At 44.3% G+C, this 21,718-nt stretch overlaps 1 pseudogene; it reads right to left on the reverse strand.

Moving 5' to 3' along the window:
• Positions 1 to 11,377: 11,377 nt before the first annotated feature.
• LOC112229218 overlaps positions 11,378 to 21,718 on the reverse strand; it is a 33,438-nt pseudogene continuing 23,097 nt past the window's right edge.

Genomic DNA, 21,718 nt, shown 5'->3' on the forward strand with positions numbered 1-21,718 from the left:
GGGGTACCGGTTCAGAGTCAATGTGGAGGCTATATACAGGGGTACCGGTTCAGAGTCAATGTGGAGGCTATATACAGGGGTACCGGTTCAGAGTCAATGTGGAGGCTATATACATGGGTACCGGTTCAGAGTCAATGTGGAGGCTATATACAGGCCAGGGGGGTACCGGTTCAGAGTCAATGTGGAGGCTATATACAGGGGGTACCGGTACAGAGTCAATGTGGAGGCTATATACAGGGGTACCGGTTCAGAGTCAATGTGGAGGCTATATACAGGGGTACCGGTTCAGAGTCAATGTGGAGGCTATATACAGGGGTACCGGTTCAGAGTCAATGTGGAGGCTATATGCAGGGGGTACCGGTACAGAATCAATGTGCAGGGGCACCGGTGTCAAGGTAATTGAGGTAATATGTACATGTAGGTAAAGTTATTAAAGTGACTATGCACAGATAATAACAGAGAGTAGCAGCAGCTTAGAAGGGGGAGGGGGGGCAATGCAAATAGTCTGGGTAGCTATTTGATTAGATGTTGAGGAGTCTTATGGCTTGGGGGTAGAAGCAGTTTAGAAGCCTCTTGGATCTATACTTGGCGCTCCGGTACCGCTTGCCATGCAGCAGCAGAGAGAACAGTCTATGACTTGAGTGGCTGGAGTCTTTGAGAATTTTTAGGGCCTTCATCTGACACCACCTGGTATAGAGGTCCTGGATGGCAGGGAGCTTGGCCCCAGTGATGGACTGGGCCCTACGCACTATCCTCTGTAGTGCCTTGCGGTCGGAGGCCGAGCAGTTGTAATACCAGGTGGTGATGCAACCCGTCAGGATGCTCTCGATGGTGCAGCTGTAAAACTTTGAGGATCTGAGGACCCATGTCAAATCTTTTCAGTCTCCTGAGGGGGAATAGGTTTTGCCTTGCCCTCTTCACAACTGTCATGGTGTGCTTGGACCATGTTAGTTTGTTGATGATGTGGACGTCAAGGAACTTGAAGCTCTCAACCTGCTCCACTACAGCCCTGTCGATGAGAATAGGAGCAAGCTCGGTCCTCCTTTTTTGCTGTAGTCCACAATCATCTCCTTTGTCTTGATCACGTTGAGGGAGTGGTTGTTGTCCTTGCACCACATGGTCAGGTCTCTGACCTCCTCCCTATAGGCTCTCATCGTTGTCTGTGATCAGGGATACCACTGTTGTGTCATCAGCAAACTTAATGATGGTGTTTGAGTCGTGCCTGGGCATTCAGTCATGAGTGAACAGGGACTACAGGAGGGGACTGAGCACACACCCTTGAGGGGCCCCCGTGTTGAGGATCAGTGTGGCGGATGTGTTGTTACCTACCCTTACCACCTGGGGGGCGCCCTTCAGGAAGTCCAGGATCTGGTTGCAAAGGGAGGTGTTTAGTCCCAGGGTCCTTAGCTTAGTGATGAGCTTTGAGGACACTATGGTGTTGAACGCTGAGCTGTAGTCAATGAATAGCATTCTCACATAGGTGTTACTTTTGTCCAGGTAGGAAAGGGCAGTGTGGAGTGCAATAGAGATTGCATCATCTGTGGTTCTGTTGGTGCAGTGTGCAAATTGGAGTGGGTCTAGGGTTTTAGGATAATGGTGTTGATGTGAGCTATGAACAGCCTTTCAAAGCATTTCATGGCTACAGGTGTGAGTGCTATTGGTCGGTAGTCATTTAGGCAGGTAACCTTTGTGTTCTTGGGCACAGGCACTATGGTGGTCTGCTTAAAACATGTTGCTATTACAGACTCAGACATGGAGATGAAAATGTCAGTGAAGACACTTGCCAGTTGATCAGCGCATGCTCGAGTACACGTCCTGGTAATCCATCTGGCCCCGCAGCCTTGTGAATGTTGACCTGTTTAAAGGTCTTACTCACAACAGCTGTGGAGAGCGTGATCACACAGTCATCTGGAACAGCTGATGCTCTCATGCATGTTTCAGTGTTACTTGCCTCGAAGCGAGCATAGAAGTTATTTAGCTCGTCTGGTAGGCTCGTGTCACTGGGCAGCTCTCGGGTGTGCTTCCCTTTGTAGTCTGTTATGGTTTGCAAGCCCTGCCACATCTGGTGAGCATCGGAGCCGGTGTAGTACGATTTGATCTTAGTCCTGTATTGATGCTTTGCCTGTTTGATGGTTCGTCAAAGCATAGCGGGATTTCTTATACGCTTCCGGGTTAGAGTCCAGCTCTTTGAAAGCGGCAGCTCCACCCTTTAGCTCAGTGCGAATGGTTCTGGTATGTACGTAAAGTTACTGTGGGGACGACGTCCTCGATGCACTTATTGATAAAGCCAGTGACTGATCAAGGGTGGTGTCAATAAAATAGTCAAACGTGTTTTATTTGGTCCCATATTACTAGCACGCTTGTGACTCTACAAACTTGTTGGATGTATTTGCAGTTAATTTTTGGTTGTGTTTCAGATTATTTTGTGCAAAATAGAAATAAATGGGTACATTTTATTGATCCTCTATTTAAGCAGGAAGTCTGAGGCCAGTGTCTCTTTTGCAGATGAACCCTGCATGAACACATCAATAAACAACAATTAAACTATACATATCAACAGTATATACAGTGGGGCAAAAAAGTATTGTCAGCCACCAATTGTGCAAGTTCTCCCACTTAAAAAGATGAGAGGCCTGTAATTTTCATCATAGGTACACTTCAACTATGACAGACAAAATGAGGGGAAAAAATCCAGAAAATCACATTGTAGGATTTTTTATGAATTTATTTGCAAATTATGGTGGAAAATACGTTTTTGGTCACCTCCAAACAAGCAAGATTTCTGGCTCTCACAGACCTGTAACTTCTTCTTTAAGAGGCTCCTCTGTCCTCCACTCGTTACCTGTATTAATGGCACCTGTTTGAACTTGTTATCAGTATAAAAGACACCTGTCCACAACCTCAAACAGTCACACTCAAAACTCCACTATGGCCAAGACCAAAGAGCTGTTAAAGGACACCAGAAACAAAATTGTAGACCTGCACCAGGCTGGGAAGACTGAATCTGCAATAGGTAAGCAGCTTGGTTTGAAGATATCAACTGTGGGAGCAATTATTAGGAAATGGAAGACATACAAGACCACTGATAATCTCCCTCGATCTGGGGCTCCATGCAAGATCTCACCCCGTGGGGTCAAAATGATCACAAGAACGGTGAGCAAAAATCCCAGATCCACACGGGGGGACCTAGTGAATGACCTGCAGAGAGCTGGGACCAAAGTAACAAAGCCTACCATCAGTAGCACACTACGCCGCCAGGAACCCAAATCCTGCAGTGCCAGACGTTTGGTAAAAACTCAACTCGTCATGTTTGGAGGACAAAGAATGCTGAGTTGCATCCAAAGAACACCATACCTACTGTGAAGCATGGGAGTGGAAACATCATGCTTTGGGGCTGTTTTTCTGCAAAGGGACCAGGACGACTGATCTGTGTAAAGGAAAGAATGGGGCCATGTATCGTCAGATTTTGAGTGAAAACCTCCTTCCATCAGCAAGGGCATTGAAGATGAAACGTGGCTGGGTCTTTCAGCATGACAATGATCCCAAACACACCGGCCGGGCAATGAAGGAGTGGCTTCGGAAGAAGCATTTCAAGGTCCTGGAGTGGCCTAGCCAGTCTGCAGATCTCAACCCCATAGAAAATCTTTGGAGGGAGTTGAAAGTCCGTGTTGTCCAGCAACAGCCCCAAAACATCACTGCTCTAGTGGAGATCTGCATGGTGGAATGGGCCAAAATACCAGCAACAGTGTGTGAAAAACTTGTGAAGACTTCCAGAAAACATTTGACCTCTGTCATTGCCAACAAAGGGTATATAAAGTATTGAGATAAACTTTTGTTATTGACCAAATACTTATTTTCCACCATAATTTGCAAATAAATTCATTAAGAAATCCTACAATGTGATTTTCTGGATTTTTTCTCTCATTTTGTCTGTCATAGCTGAAGTGTACCTATGATGAAAATTACAGGCCTCTCTCGTCTTTTTAAGTGGGAGAACTTGCACAACTGGTGGCTGACTAAATACTTTTTTGCCCCACTGTATACACACACACACACACATCATTAAAAAACAATTACACTATACATATCATTAAAAAACAATTACACTATACATATCTATATACACATCAACAATCACACTATACACACACACAAATAAACAACAATTACACTATACATATCTACACACACACACACACACACACACACACACACACACACACACACACACATACACACACACACACACACACACAGACACTACTCCCTTCACAGAACACACACACACACACACACACACACACACACACACACAACACAATAAAACAACAGCATTATAGATATCTATATGCTCATCAATAAACATTAACATTATACATACAGGTAACTGCCAAAATAAAGGAAGCACTTTGAAACTGAAGATTTTGTACAGAGCTGTGTACTACTCCCTTCACAGAACAGCGCAAACTGTCTCTAACCAGAATATAAAAAGTGAGAGGCCCCGGTGCACAACTGAGCAAGAGGACAAGTACATTAGAGTGTCTAGTTTGAGAAACAGATGCCTCACAAGTCCTCAACTGGCCGCTTCATTAAATAGTACCAGCAAAACACCAATCTCAACATCAAGAGGCAGAGTTGCAAAGAAAAAGCCTTCTCATCCTGGCCAATAAAAGTAAAAGATTAAAATGGGCAAAAGAACACAGACACTGGACAGAGGAACTCTGCCTAGGAGTCCAGCATCCCGGAGTCGCCTCTTCACTATTGACGTTGAGACTGGTGTTTTGTGGGTACTATTTAATGAAGCTGACGTATGACGTCTGTATGTCTCCAACTTGCGCCCCTATTTCCTACCAATATGAATCATACATAGATTTTACTACTGTTGTGTTCATTAGTGATCTCCAAATGTCATACCGTATTTCCCCTAATTTCACCTTCAAATTCCCCTTCAGATGTGTAGGAGGTGCACCCAACACCCCAAGTGTGTTCTAACAGACTCACTCATTGGACAAGAGGGAAGGCCCCTATGCTGTGTTATCATAACACCATTTACCCCCTAACGCCACCCCTCGCATTATAGCAGCTCAGAAAACAATTTTAAAGCAATCTAGCGGAAGAGCGGTGGAGAGAAAGGGAGATTGAGGGAAAAAGAGGGGAGAGGGAGAAAACAGAGAGAGGGAGGAGAGGGTTGAGAGAGAGAGAGAATAGCATAATCCATTTCAGCGTTTGGAATGTTTAAAATAAAAACTCTCAATAGGAGTCAGGGAATGAAAAGGAGGGAAAAGGGAAGCAGAAATCAGAAATCTTCAGCGAGAGATCAAGAGAGATATGAGGGGAAGGTAGCTACCAGAAATCAGATATGCAACCATGTGTAGTCCCAACACTGCCCTCACTCGGTGTCCTCCAGACCACTGCCTTCAACCATTCCCTGAATCCAGTCTGAATGAGGTTGTTCTGGCTCATATAGTGGTCGGGAAATCCCAATTTGGTAAATGGAGGACCCCCTCCCCTCCGTAGACCCTCATTATGGAGTGGCAGGTAGCCTAGTAGTTAGCACGTTGGACTAGTAACCGAAAGGTTGCAAGATTGAATCCCCGAGCTGACAAGGTAAAAATCTGTCATTCTTCCCCTGAACAAGGCAGTTAACTCACTGTTCCTAGGCCATCATTGAAAATAAGAATTTGTTCTTAAACTGACTTGCCTAGTTAAATAAAAAGCTAAAAAAAAATATATATATATATATATATATATATATATATTATGTATATTTTAAATTACTGTAAATGAGGCATGCTTTGCTGATGTCCAAAAGTATCTGATCCTAAATAAAGCATGATTCTGAATAGGAATTGCAAGAAAAAGTTCTGTTATTGAAAGAAAACTCATCACTTTCATCAGTAAACATCATATGTATATAAAGTGGATGTGGACAGGAGGATAGAAACAAATGATCCAATACACCATATTATGAAATAAAATGTGAGGTTTGTATGTGGGAAGAGAAGTATGGAAAACAGAAACACTATAATTTACCTCTGCTATACCTTTCGCACATTGGCTCAGTACCAGTACCCCCGTATATAGCCTCGTTATGTAATTTTCTTGTCTTGTAATTAAGCATTTCATGTTAAGGTTGTACTCGGCGCATGTAACAAATAAAATTCGATGAAAAAATTAAGTATATTCAACGCCGAAAAAAACACTTGTTCATAACCTACCTTGTTGTAGAGTCTGGATTTATTAAACAGGGATCGAGTGCAGCGTCTCCAAACACCACCGGTCCGGTTGCCTGTCACTTTTTGAATGTCGGTTCTGGCACTGGTAAGTCACCTGAGGCACAGCAGCGCAAGAAAGTTTCAAACTATTCAAATGCCCTATTCATATAACTTGAAACTGTTGCACTCTGTTATACAGTAGTAGACAAACAGTTGATCACACATTGATAATTACCCCGCTACTTGGACTTTCTATTTTACATTCTGATGAAATGAGTGCCGCTACACAACAACGATACGATAGGCTATCCAAACATTATTACGGTATCGATTGGAGCAGAGAGTTGTCAGTCAGACAAAGTGGGTTGGTCCTACTTCTGCACTTTTGAAAGGACAGACTTTGGGCCTCTGGTTCCACCACGCCCCCAAAGTGTATACCGTGGTAATTGACATCACATGAGCAGTGTGTGTGTGTGTGTGTGTGTGTGTGTGTGTGTGTGAGTCAAACAAACTGAATTCCACACAGTGTTTTTGAAATCAGGACTTGTCCATTACATAATCGGAACCCAAACAGAACTGCTACTTTGTCGTTTGACTTACAATATGAGGAAGGAGTCAAGTCTCATTATCATTCTGTATTCATCATCCCAACTGCTCTTTCAACAGCAGTCTTCAGCTGCTAATGATTAACACAAAGAAGGTAAAACAAGGTACCTGATTGCTGTAACACACACACACACACACACACACGAGAAACAAATGCATCAGCGCATTATCCGGTACATGTAGATAAAGACGATAGACAAGGCAGAGAGTGAAGGACAATCTTTACAACACCATGTCATAACACCGACAATAAAAGTGTCATAAAAATCAGGGTGTGAATTACTCGGGGGAGGGGGGGGGGGTTGTTCAGCTCAGCTGAATGAAACATTAGCTCCCCTAAAGGCAAAAAAAGGTCCAACTTTGGGGTTCTCTAAATAATGCTAATTTAACCCTTATCCTATTTGTTAAAAATGTAGTGGTACATATGTTTTACAGTGGTAAATATTGAAATAAAAGCTTCCAAACTAAACAAACACCCACACCTCTCTACCTGTCCACTCAGTAGTTCCGAATTTAGGCCTCAACTGCACTCCTTTAAACAAGTTGATTTTCCTTCGTAGGCTACTTGCTCATTTTCACATTGTTTGCCATGCTCCCTTGATAAGTATTTCTTCCTTTATCATTGTTTACCATGCTCCCTTGATAAGTCTTCCTTTATCAATGTTTACCTTGCTCCCTTGATAAGTATTTCTTCCTTTATCATTGTTTACCATGCTCCCTTGATAAGTCTTCCTTTATCAATGTTTACCATGCTCCCTTGATAAGTATTTCTTCCTTTATCATTGTTTACCATGCTCCCTTGATAAGTCTTCCTTTATCATTGTTTACCATGCTCCCTTGATAAGTCTTCCTTTATCAATGTTTACCATGCTCCCTTGATAAGTCTTCCTTCCTTTATCATTGTTTACCATGCTCCCTTGATAAGTCTTCCTTTATCAATGTTTACCATGCTCCCTTGATAAGTCTTCCTTTATCATTGTTTACCATGCTCCCTTGATAAGTCTTCCTTTATCATTGTTTACCATGCTCCCTTGATAAGTCTTCCTTTATCATTGTTTACCATGCTCCCTTGATAAGTCTTCCTTTATCATTGTTTCATGCTCCCTTGATAAGTCTTCCTTTATCATTGTTTACCATGCTCCCTTGATAAGTCTTCCTTCCTTTATCATTGTTTACCATGCTCCCTTGATAAGTCTTCCTTCCTTTATCAATGTTTACCATGCTCCCTTGATAAGTCTTCCTTTATCATTGTTTACCATGCTCCCTTGATAAGTCTTCCTTTATCATGCTTTGATAAGTCTTCCTTTATCATTGTTTACCATGCTCCCTTGATAAGTCTTCCTGTATCAATGTTTACCATGCTCCCTTGATAAGTCTTCTTTATCATTGTTTACCATTCTCCCTTGATAAGTCTTCCTTTATCATTGTTTACCATGCTCCCTTGATAAGTATTCCTTTATCATTGTTTACCATGCTCCCTTGATAAGTCTTCCTTTATCATTGTTTACCATGCTCCCTTGATAAGTCTTCCTTTATCATTGTTTACCATGCTCCCTTGATAAGTCTTCCTTCCTTTATCATTGTTTACCATGCTCCCTTGATAAGTCTTCCTTCCTTTATCAATGTTTACCATGCTCCCTTGATAAGTCTTCCTTCCTTTATCATTGTTTACCATGCTCCCTTGATAAGTCTTCCTTTATCATTGTTTACCATGCTCCCTTGATAAGTCTTCCTTTATCATTGTTTACCATGCTCCCTTGATAAGTCTTCCTTTATCAATGTTTACCATGCTCCCTTGATAAGTCTTCCTTCCTTTATCATTGTTTACCATTCTCCCTTGATAAGTCTTCCTTTATCATTGTTTACCATTCTCCTTGATAAGTCTTCCTTTATCATTGTTTACCATGCTCCCTTGATAAGTCTTCCTTTATCATTGTTTACCATGCTCCCTTGATAAGTCTTTCTTCCTTTATCATTGTTTACCATGCTCCCTTGATAAGTCTTCCTTTATCAATGTTTACCATGCTCCCTTGATAAGTCTTCTTTTATCATTGTTTACCATGCTCCCTTGATAAGTCTTCCTTCCTTTATCAGCGCTCATTGCTTTGTTTATTATCAGGTGCACGTGTGTATTGGTGTAGACCATTTATTTCACGTTATCATTTTCTACCAATATTTATTTTCTTAACATCTTTGACAGTCCTTAACATACACTATACTGGGCTTTCAGAGGGTATTCAGACCCCTGGACTTTTCTACATTGTTTTGTTAGAGCCTTATTCTAAAATATAATCCCACCCACCCAATACCCCATGATGACAAAGCAAAAACAGGTTGACATTTTTGCTAATTTATTAAAATATAAAAAGCACAAGTATCCAGACCCTTTACTCAGTACTTTGTAGAAGCAGTGATTACAGCCGAGTCTTCTATGATGCTACAAGCTTGGCACACCTGTATTTGGGGAGTTTCTCCCATTCTTCTCTGCAGATCCTCTCAAGCTCTGTCAGGTTGGATTGGGAGCGTCACTGCACATCTATTTTCAGGTCTCTCCAGAGACGTTAGATCCGGTTTACGTCTGGGCCACTCAGAGACTTGTTCCAAAGCCACTCCTGCGGTGTCTTGGCTGTGTGCTTAGGGTCATTGTCCTGTTGGAAGATGAACCTTAGTCTGAGGTCCTGAGTGCAGGTTGAGGCTTTCATCAAGGATCTCTCAGTACTTTGCTTCGTTCATCTTTCCTTCAATCCTGACTAGTATCCCAGTCCCTGCCGCTGAGAAATATCCCCACAGCATGATGCTGCCACCACCATGCTTCACCGTGGGGATGGTGCCAGGTTTCCTCTAGACATGACACTTGGCATTCAGGCCAAGGAGTTCAATCAGAACAGAGAATCTTGTTTCTCTGGTCCAAGTGGGCTGTCATGTGCGTTTTACTGAGGAGTGGTCTGGTCACTTTACTATAAAAACTCTGATTGGATTCTCCCATCTCCACAGAGGAACTTTGTCACTCTGGCAGAGCTACAATCAGGTTCTTGGTCACCTCCCTGACCAAGGCCCTTCTCCCCCGATTGCTCAGTTTTGCCAGCTCTAGGAAGAGTCTTGGTACTGAAAGTACTAAATACATTCTGAAGGCACTGTATATACACAAATGTATGTGGACACCACTTCAAATGAGTGGATTCAGCCATTTCAGCCACACCCGGTAACAGGTGTATAAAATCTAGCACAGCCATGCAATTTCCAGAGACAAACATTTTTAGTAGAATTGCCTTACTGAAGAGCTCAATGACTTTCAATATGGCACCGTCCTAGGATGCCACCTTTCCAACAAGTCAGATTTCTGCCCTGGTCAACTGTAAGTGCTATTATTGTGAAGTGGTAACATCTAGGAGCAACAACGGCTCAGCCGCTAAGTGGCAGGCCACACAGGCTCACAGAACGGCCCGCCAAGTGCTGAAGCACATAAACATCATCTGTCCTCAGTTGCAACACTCAGAGTTCCAAACTGCTTCTGGAATCAACGTCAGCACAGTAACTGTTAGTTGGGAGCTTCATTAAATTGGTTTCCATGGCCGAGCAGCCGCACACATGTCTAAGATCACCTCACGCAATGCCAAGCGTTGGCTGAAGTGGGGTAAAGCTCACCTCCATTGGACTCTGGAGCAGTGAAAAAGCGTTCTCTGGAGTGATAATCATGCTGCACCATACTTTTGCTCATGTGGTGTACCTCATGGTGCTTTCAAGACAACTGGGAACTTGAAAAAAAAATAATAAAGTCAAAATCATGACATCAGTGAACATAGAAAGATCTCTAGAAAGAAGCTTGAGTTCCTGACTTGGAATTCCGTTTTGGACGACCATTCAAACTGATTTTCCTGTGAGAACTCGCAACCCCTCATTAGTAGTAGGCTAGTCAAGGATGCATCAATGCAATATTGGCAAAATGGAGAAAAAAAAGTTAACCTTGAATTTGTAATTTTATTTATTTATATATATATAAAAAAATAATTAGAAAAGAACGAACGAACATTAAACTATCAACTGATGAGAGCCTCAAATATCACATTTGTACATATCTACTGTATACATGAATCAAGGCAAAGTTAGTTCTGGTTTCAGTCAGGTCTTTGGTCACGTTCTCGTGGGTCAAACAAATACACCCTAATGATTGGTTGGCAATACAGACTCCCACAATGCAGGCGCTGGCTGATTAACTTGAAGAGCAACTGCAGAAACTTGCAGTCAACTGAAGTCAAAACTTCATGACTTTTGATCACATGGTTTAGCCCTATAATGGAACACACTTTGGAAGGCGGTGACCATCAAAGATGAGCCGCTGGAATGCACCCAAACCTTTTGGTCGGTCGCGCCCACCCCCTCACTAGAACACCCAATCAGAGGCGGCTGGTGGGAGGAGCTGTAGGAGGATCATTGTAATGGCTGAAATGGAATCAATAGAACGGTCTCAAACACAAATATATGGAAAAGAGGTTTGACTCCGTTCCTTTAGCTCCTCCCACCAGCCTCTGCAATCCAAAACACACACACACATAGTATAACAGTCTCACTGTTTATTATTCATCTTCATAGATAGTACGGCCCTATTCTTTACTGATATACAGTATACATCTTATTTTACAGTAATGACTGATCATAAACGGGCAACATACAGGCTTTAACACGCAGTGTTATGAAGTTCCAGAAGGCCTTATCTCATACGTACTGTCAGCCAATGGTTGAGGAGTATTAAAACAATCTGGATTGTGATTGGACATAATCATACTCTTACAGTAGAGTGCTTGACATTAAGAACAAGTTAAATCCCCCTAGTTACAACCCTTGACTGTATCCCACATGACACCCTACTCCATATCAAGTGCACCCTATTCCATAAATAGCACTATATAGACAATAGGTTTCCATTTGGGATGCACACCTCAACACCCCACCAGTGATCTTCTATATAGACCACATTAAGAATGACATAAGTGTGCAGAAGCACCAACTCACCAATAGTGAGTGAGGATTTGCATAATCATCTACAGCAGGTTATTGTGAGTAGAACAGCATTCCATATTAAAAAGGCACTTTAGTGGCTGGACTGCATCCGAACTACAGTGACAGTATAAAACAGAGAAAATGATCAAATTGAAAGAAGAGAACCCTGTCCCTGGAAAGACTAAAGTCGACAAAAACATTTAAAGATGCTTTCTTTTCTTTTAAACAAAGAATCAAGTGAAAACTCCATATTAGGTTGAAGAGATAGAGACCTATTTTAGCTCCACTTACAGACACAGGAAGCTCATTTTTGGTCTTGGTCACACTGACACTCAGCAGTCCCCAGTCACCGGGTCAGAGCTTTGACTCTAGTGATGTCTCCGAGTGCTGATCTAAGGTCAGTTTTGAGTTTCTCCTGTATTGGTTAAGGTTTGTTGTGGGCTTGCTTATGGTAGTCCATCGTATCCGATGAGGACTTCAACCTCTGAGTTAATGGTGAATTCTTTAGTGAGTGTAGAGTCCAATCGGAGATCCAAATTTTATTGCAGGTGGGGCATATGTCTGTGTTGGCGGGGGCAGGCATGGTTCTGTCTCTCCGGAGCTCCCCTCTGTACACCCTCCGGAGCTCCTCCAGGTGGAACGGTCGGCAGCAGCATCCTCTCTTTCTGTGGGTTTGATGTTTCTCTTCTTCAGCCACGTTTTTTAGCTGCCCCCCTACAGACCACCGGCCAAGATATAGCTGGCCATACAGGATCTTCCACAGCTAGCACTCCCAAGATATAGCTGGCCATACAGGATCTTCCACAGCTAGCACTCCCAAGATATAGCTGGCCATACAGGATCTTCCACAGCTAGCACTCCCAAGATATAGCTGGCCATACAGGATCTTCCACAGCTAGCACTCCCAAGATATAGCTGGCCATACAGGATCTTCCACAGCTAGCACTCCCAAGATATAGCTGGCCATACAGGATCTTCCACAGCTAGCACTCCCAAGATATAGCTGGCCATACAGGATCTTCCACAGCTAGCACTCCCAAGATATAGCTGGCCATACAGGATCTTCCACAGCTAGCACTCCCAAGATATAGCTGGCCATACAGGATCTTCCACAGCTAGCACTCCCAAGATATAGCTGGCCATACAGGATCTTCCACAGCTAGCACTCCCAAGATATAGCTGGCCATACAGGATCTTCCACAGCTAGCACTCCCAAGATATAGCTGGCCATACAGGATCTTCCACAGCTAGCACTCCCAAGATATAGCTGGCCATACAGGATCTTCCACAGCTAGCACTCCCAAGATATAGCTGGCCATACAGGATCTTCCACAGCTAGCACTCCCAAGATATAGCTGGCCATACAGGATCTTCCACAGCTAGCACTCCCAAGATATAGCTGGCCATACAGGATCCACGGCAAGCACTCCCAATATATTCTAATGATATGCCCAAGCCAGCTCAGTTGGTGTTGGGCGACTGTGGCCTCCATACTCTCACAGTGGGTCTTAACAAGTATTTCTGTACAGGACACGGTTGCACCAGGTGATTCCCTGGATGCGCTGCAGGCATCTTCTGTGGAATCGCTTGAGTTGCTTGTTGTGGCGACTAAGTGACCCAGGCTTCACAGCTGTAAAGAAGTGTGGTGATGCAGACGGCAATTTTGGTGTGGAGGTGGAGATCCCCTTTTTGGAAAATTCTGTGTCTGTTGTGGGCAAGGACCCTAGATCTGTACTCCTGTGGGGTTACAGGGTCACCACAGCACAGGGAAGTCCTCTCTAGAGCTGAACCCAGGGTCCTTCCGCTGCTCCCAGTATGTATTAGAGCTCAGCCACGTGTCATCCTTTGATTTCCTGTTAAATAAACAAAAACAGCAGTCACATATATGTAAAACTTAACACATATTCCAAACATACTGCATAACCTGGCTGTAAGTGTACAACCCTATCCCTCAGTACACCTTCATGTAGAACAGTGAGATCTCATGACAACACAGAACAACTTAATGGTGTTGTTTTGACCAGTCAGACACTGAGGAGAACCATGTTCCGCTGGAATTAAGGCGGTGCTAGTGTCAAACACGTTGGGTTTGCAATTTCGTTATTTAAAAACTGTCGTGTCGGCATTTCCCAGCCCTAACGCAAAGTTTGGCAATTTACCTGTCTAACATCAGCACGCTCGTGCTCAGAGGGGTGGAAATATTTGAGGTGTGTCCTTAAAAACATGATCCAAGTTTCTATTTTCAAGCAGTGCTGATAGGATACTTAAGACCAACCAAAAGCTGGTTTTAATGGTAACACAGTTGGTTATGATACAGCATATCCAGCCGTGACACACACTGCCCATTTGAACAAGAGTAGCCTAATGTGATTTTGGTGCCTTTATACTTTGTAATTAGAACCATAAAAAAAAAAAAGTCCCCCCCCCCATTTCGTTAAAAACCAAGTCTCCACTCCTCTCAATGAAGGCTTTTTTTTGTCCATCCCAACACAACCGTGAAGTAGACAAGACTGTTGACTAAGAGTTTGGCCCCTGAGACCCCTGGGAAATCCATCTTCATCACCAAAGCTTTATTCAAATATAATGTTTGAGAGAAGTAGAACAATGATCTGACATTCCCTTTCTATATATGCATTGTAGGCAGGCCCACATTATTTTAGTCATGCAGGTGCCGTTTTTGGATGTGCGTAAATTACTCCATAGTCTGCGTTGTTTTCATATTCCATGCCCACGGGAGAAATTATGGTGCCTGTAAGTGTAACATAACAACTTGTTTTAAATAGGCTATGTTTAGAATTTGATTCAAATTATTCCTTCTCTTTTTAGGCTTATAAATAATGAATTTAATCTAGCTTATTGTCATGCTCAGATATGTCATTTACAGTAGACCTAGCCCCTATGTCAGGGTGAATGCTATTGAGGCCATGCAGTGACTTAGAACAACGTGGACTTCAAATGGGTTCAAGTTAACGTATTTAGCAAAGGTAGGTCTACATGATGTTACTTAGTTTTTGTAAGCCAATTAGATTTAGCATTGTTAAATGGAGGTTTGTAGGTTTTAGGTTTGTTAAATGGAGCCCAGAGGCTAATGGAGTGTTATTCACATGACAGACCTGTGACAATGTGGTAGTTATATAGACAGAGGTGCCATTCAATCAGACCTTCTCTAGATTGTAGGGCAGTGGTTTCCAACCAGGGGCACTTGGTCTATCCACACGGGGTACGTGAGAAGACTCATGAGACCATAGGCTTACTGGTAAAATGCACGTGAGGGCGTACTTCAGGGATAAGCGAAAAATGTTGGGAACCACTGTTGTAAAGGATACTGTGCAATTAAGACAGCCTTGTTCTGTCTTTGTGGCTAAACGTGTGAACAATGAACTCCCTTGTCTGCTGGAATCAGACAGAAAGGCAGGCACACACACACACACACACACACACACACGTACTTGAAGAAGCGTGGTTTGTGCGTCATGTTGTTCTCCTCCAAGACTTTTCTCCTTTCTCTCTGGAGCAGCTCTATCCTCTGCTTCTGCTCCTCAGCCCCCTCAATGTTCCCTTCTTCCAAACACCTGAGACAGAGAGAGAGACACTCGAGTGAAAAGGATCCTATGAGAAAGGTGATATAATACAGGGAAGTATGAGAAAGAAGGAATAATGGATTAGGGCGAGCTAGGAAGAAGACCGAGAGGAGGAAGAAGACGGAGACAGGAAGAGAGAATCCCGTGGGTGTGTCTTACCTCTGGTCGAGACGGAAGCGTGTGTCTGTGGGGGGTAGGAGGGGCTTCAGGGCGGCATCAAGCTCATTCAGCTCCACACCAAACTGAGTGAAGCCATAATACTGGTCCTGGTCCACAGGCATGGTGTCTACACAAACCCATGACAAAATTATTATTTTAAACTATTTTCAAGGTAAAGATCATAAGCTATAATATTTATGTGGAATGCCACTTTATGTTTTTGAATGTGGGTGTGTGAGTTGTGACAGACAGCCCAAAGAGCCAGTCACTCACTTGCTCTCCAGATGCAGATGGCAGAGGGTGTGTCTCCTTGGTACACGCCTTCATGCCATTTGCCAAAGAATGAGTGGATGACACGCCCCCCACTGTCTGTAACCACTCCCTCTATCTTGTTCACCGTTGAGCTCCACGATTTTGCCTGTGGATTAAATATGCAAAACATGAATAAAACTAATTAAACTAATGACGCAAAACAAATACAAATGTGATGTTACAAATCGGAAACCAATAAAACGCTGTCAATCATGTGATGAATTCTAAATAATACATGAATCCATCCACCACTCATTAGTTACTTTTACATTTTCCAGGATAATGGTCACCAGGATGTTATACCTTCTGTTCCCCAACAGATGGCGCTGTTACACCTGATAATACCCTCGGAAACCCAGTGCAAGTGTTTCCCCAACTCGGTCCTGGGGACCCTAAGGGGTGTGTTTGGGTTTTTGCCCTAAATCTACACAGCCGATTCAAATTATCAAAGCTTGATGATGAGCTGATCACTTGAATCAGTTGTGTAGTGCTAGGGGCAAAAACCAAAAAGGTGCACCCGTTGGTCCCAGGAGTTTAGGAAACGCTGGCCCAGGGTTTCATACGTGTTGGCCAATTTATATTGAATTGAGTTAGGCAGTTTTAAATAACACCCTATTCCCTATATAGTGCACTACTTTTGGTCAGAGTCCCTATGGGTAGTAGTGCTCTGTATTAGACATATGGTGCTTTTTGGGACACACCCTCGTGTAACTGGGATGGTATAGTCCCTCTCCTCACCTTGACGAAGGTCACTGTACACTGGCAAGCGTCACTGCTGGTGTTTTTGATTGACATCTCTCCGTAGTGTTCTATCCAGCGCTGGCCACTCAGGATGTTGTGGATGCAGGACGTGACCTTGTTCCACTCATAGTGGTCCCCAAACCTGAGGATGACAAACAACTGTCACACACACACACACACACCTCTATTTCATATGAAAGCAGCTCTGACGTTCACACACATTCTATCAAATCAAAGAGACTCACCCTGGCAGGGTCACATGAGTGGTTCCCATGGGAACAATCTCCATGGATTTCCCCCAGAACTTATTCTTCCACTGGACATCTGAGAGAGATGGGACAGAGAGATAAACAGGGGTAGTAGGTGAGTGGAGCAGATAACCCTCACAATAACAATCACAAATAGAAGGAAACGGTGGTGATATGTTTACTGAAAACATAGAAGCTCACCTTGCCAGAAAGTGAAGTTGTGAGAGTCACAGTGACACGCTGACACAGGTGGGTGATGGCTCACCTAAGACAGACAGGGGGTTCAACTGGTTAATACATGTGACTGACAATGTTATGAGTCTTCAGTCATCCTATGCAACGGTTCTGTTTCAAATGACATCCCTATATAGTGCACTAGTTATGACCAGAGCACTATGGGCCCTGGTTAAATTTAGTGCACTAAATGGGAATAGGGGGTCATTTGGAATGCACTAAATGAATCAGCCCAGTGATTCTTGGTTTATTTTATGTGAGTGATGATAACTTGTTCCTGTAGGTTTAGTTCCTGTTTACCTGTTCTGCTATGAACCTGAAGCCCTTGTCAGGTCTGTCACACTCGTAGGTCTCTCCCAGGACAGGGTTAAAGGGTTTACTTCCTGCCCGGTGGTAACTGGAGGCATATGCAGACACTGCAAATGTTGCCACATACACCTGCAGCACAGGACACACACAGAGACAGACAGAGATTGTGTTACTTACCATGTGTAGGTAGAGGTTGTGTGTGTGGGTTCCCACAATGCATCATAAGAATCATGGTGTGAGTATGTCCAAATTCTCTCACCATGCGTTGCTAGGCATTGTGTGTGTGTGTGTGTGTGTACCTGCATCCTATACCCTCACCATTCTCTGGTACGGATCCTGTGTGTGTGTGTGCGCGTGTGTACCTGCATCCTATACCCTCACCATTCTCTGGTACGGGTCCTGTGTGTGTACCTGCATCCTATACCCTCACCATTCTCTGGTACGGGTCCTGTGTGTGTGTGTACCTGCATCCTATACCCTCACCATTCTCTGGTACGGGTCCTGTGTGTGTGTGTGTACCTGCATCCTATACCCTCACCATTCTCTGGTACGGGTCCTGTGTGTGTGTGTGTGTGTGTATACCTGCATCCTATACCCTCACCATTCTCTGGTACGGGTCCTGTGTGTGTGTGTGTGTGTGTGTGTGTGTGTGTGTGTGTATACCTGCATCCTATACCCTCACCATTCTCTGGTACGGGTCCTGTGTGTGTGTGTGTGTGTGTGTGTGTGTGTGTGTGTATACCTGCATCCTATACCCTCACCATTCTCTGGTACGGGTCCTGTGTGTGTGTGTGTGTGTGTGTGTGTGTGTGTGTGTGTATACCTGCATCCTATACCCTCACCATTCTCTGGTACGGGTCCTGTGTGTGTGTGTGTGTGTATACCTGCATCCTATACCCTCACCATTCTCTGGTACGGGTCCTGTGTGTGGTTCGCTGTATCCAGCAGCTCAGAGTACTCCACCTCCTCACACAGCCTCTGCAGTGTGTTGAGAGGCTCGTTGAGATGAACAGGCATGGCTACCTTGGACAGGTCCTTCCCTATGTTGTTCTTGAGGATGTTCCACAGACTGACACTGCTGCTGCTGGGCTGAGGGGGAGGGGAGGGTAGTCCGTCTGCGGGCCACCTGAACACCACTTCCTCCTGAGCCTGCTGAGGGGGGTACTTAAAATGGAGGTAGCAAACATTTGCTCACTCGTACAAATGATATGCTTGTCATAGAAATACTCATATGCTGGCCCATGCACCCGCACGGCATACCAGAGTCATGTCTCTCGCTTCCTCCCTCGTTGCTGTAGCCGGTGTCCATGGAAACACTGTCACTGACATCACTGATATACGAGTCGTCATCAGAAGCCTGGAGACAAATAGAGAAAAATATATATGAATGACTGTTCAGATCATTGTTTATCTCCCTAATGGTTAGGGTTGGGTAATCTGATCTTAAGGCTCACCTCATTCTCAGAGGAGCTGGAGGTCAGCTGGTACTCCTGAGCATCAAAAAACTCCGACATGGATTCATTGGATGCCTGGTGGACAAGTTGGCGGGATCCATCTGGGAGACCCTGATTGGTAGAAGAGGTTGATTGGCAGCAGAGGTTCAGATCAGTCCCAATGTCATGTTTGGTATATAAACAATCTCCTGAAATCAAGTTGACATGTGCAGTATTGTGGAACACATCACATGCACCACACACTCGCTCTCTCTCAAACACACCCAACTCACCGAGCCATAGCCGGTCTTGAGACCCATGACCTGCGCTGGAGGGGGGGCCTTCAGGTCAATAGTGTGTCTCACTCTGTCTCTCTCTGCTGATAGAGAACTATAGGCTGACTGCAGAGTGGAGTGAACTAGAGACACACAGAGTGCAGGAGACACACAGAGTGCAGGAGACACACAGAGTGCAGGAGACACACAGAGTGCAGGAGACACACAGAGTGCAGGAGACACACAGAGTGCAGGAGACACACAGAGTGCAGGAGACACACAGAGTGCAGGAGACACACAGAGTGCAGGAGACACACAGAGTGCAGGAGACACACAGAGTGCAGGAGACACACACAGAGTGAGAAAAAAAGTGTGTTTTAAACATCATACCCAGCCTGTACAATACCTATACATGACCCAGTGGGCCGATCTGACACCAGGGACTCACTGTTGTTAGCCAGCCTGCAGAAGTCTTCCTGGAGGCGGTTGGCATCAGTAGGTGAGTCTGGCGTTTCCAGGAAGGAGGTGTTGGCTTCAGCAGTAGAGAGGTTTGGGTGGGAGGTATGGAGATGAGGAGAGGCAGGCGGTGAGCCACAGCCAGGAACCTGGTGGAAGGAGAGATCTCAGGGTTAAAGACAACTACAGGTGGGGGATGTATTAGGTGTCACACAGAACTATTCTTCTAGCAGTCTTTAGTCAATGCAACACTAACAAGTTGACATGGAATGGTAGCAGCTGTTGCTTTAAGAGTTGTAAAACGGTGTATACCTGTAGCGTGGCTGGGGCATCTTTGGTGTAATTTTTTGAACGCCACTTCCTGGGACCCCTCTTCTCCTTCTTGGGAATGTCGTATGTTGAGGCCTGGTGTCCCAGTGGAGAGGTTAGGGTTAAAGTCTAGGGATTAGGAGAGGTGTGCATACCTACTGTACTCATAGCAGGGTCTGAGTAAGTGTAGTGAAGGTTAAAGGGGCTGAGTATAGTATGTGTACTGGGTCATGGTTAGGGTCAAGGTTAAAGGGCAAAGGTTGTGTTACCATGAGGCTGATGGCGGGGGCAGAGGAAGTGCGGTGGAGAACCTCCATACTCTTCAGCAGCAGGTTGAGTTCCAACAGGTAAGACTCACAGTCCTTCAAATCTGACAGAGAACAATGAGGGACGTGAATTAGAGAAGGTGAGAGACGTGAATTAGAGAAGGTGAGAGCGAGTCGATACAGAGACCTTAAGTAAGGTGAGATCCATCAGGAAAGGTATGACGACTCAGACAGGTGAGATGTTTGATCTCCCTACCTCTGCAGCACCTGTCCATGTCTTCTGAGGAGTGAAGCCAGGCACTGACCTTCGCCTGCTGGACAACTGACGCCTGCTTAGCCAGACTGGAGTGCTGCTGAGAGAGAGAGAGCAGGGGAGGGAGAGAGCGAGAGGAAGGGTGAGAGACAATGAATTGAATATGCATAGACATACAGTGATTCATATAAAATACATTACACAGTACATTAATGAAATGATGATTGGTCAGTCAAAAAGCATCCATAAGAGTTTGCTCTTAGATGCAGATCTAGAGTCAGCTTACCATCTCCAAAATTCAAACCATTAGGGGGAAAGCACAAAATGTATCACATATCCCTGTCTGAAGAGAAGCGTACCTGTCTCATGGAGTCGTTGAGGTTAGGCGAGAGGTGAAACAGGTGCCTCTCGTGGGGGTACATGGCGATCTCGTTCTGACGGAAGACACGGTGATGTCGTAGTTTCGACACCCAATCATCAAACAACTCCTGTGACTTCACTTCCTGAGACTTCTCAGACTTCACCTATTGGACAGTGAGATGTGATGTCATTTAAACAGATGAGGGAGAGACAGACAGACACAGAGACAGACAGACACAGACACAGACAGAGACAGAAACAGACAGAAACAGACAGACAGAAACAGACAGACAGAAACAGACAGACAGACACAGACAGACAGACACAGAAACAGACAGAAACAGACAGACAGAAACAGACAGACAGAAACACAGACAGAAACAGACAGACAGAAACAGACAGACAGAAAGACAGACAGAAACACAGAGACAGAAACACAGAGACAGAAACACAGAGACAGAAACACAGAGACAGAGACAGAGAGAAACAGACAGAAACAGACAGAAACAGACAGAAACAGACAGAAACAGACAGAAACAGACAGACACAGACAGACAGACAGAAACAGACAGACAGACAGAGACAGAAACAGACAGAGACAGAAACAGACAGAAACAGACAGAGACAGAAACAGACAGAGACAGAAACAGAAACAGACAGAGACAGAAACAGACAGAGACAGAAACAGACAGAGACAGAAACAGACAGAAACAGACACAGACACAGACAGAAACAGACAGACAGAAACAGACAGACAGAAACAGACAGAAACAGACAGACAGACAGACAGACAGAAACAGACAGAAACAGACAGAGACAGAAACAGACAGAGACAGAAACAGACAGAAACAGACAGAGACAGAAACAGACAGAGACAGAAACAGACAGAAACAGACAGAGACAGAAACAGACAGAGACAGAAACAGACAGAGACAGAAACAGACAGAGACAGAAACAGACAGA

The sequence above is a fragment of the Oncorhynchus tshawytscha genome, linkage group LG31 (assembly GCF_018296145.1).
Source record: "Oncorhynchus tshawytscha isolate Ot180627B linkage group LG31, Otsh_v2.0, whole genome shotgun sequence".
NCBI lineage: Eukaryota > Metazoa > Chordata > Actinopteri > Salmoniformes > Salmonidae > Oncorhynchus > Oncorhynchus tshawytscha.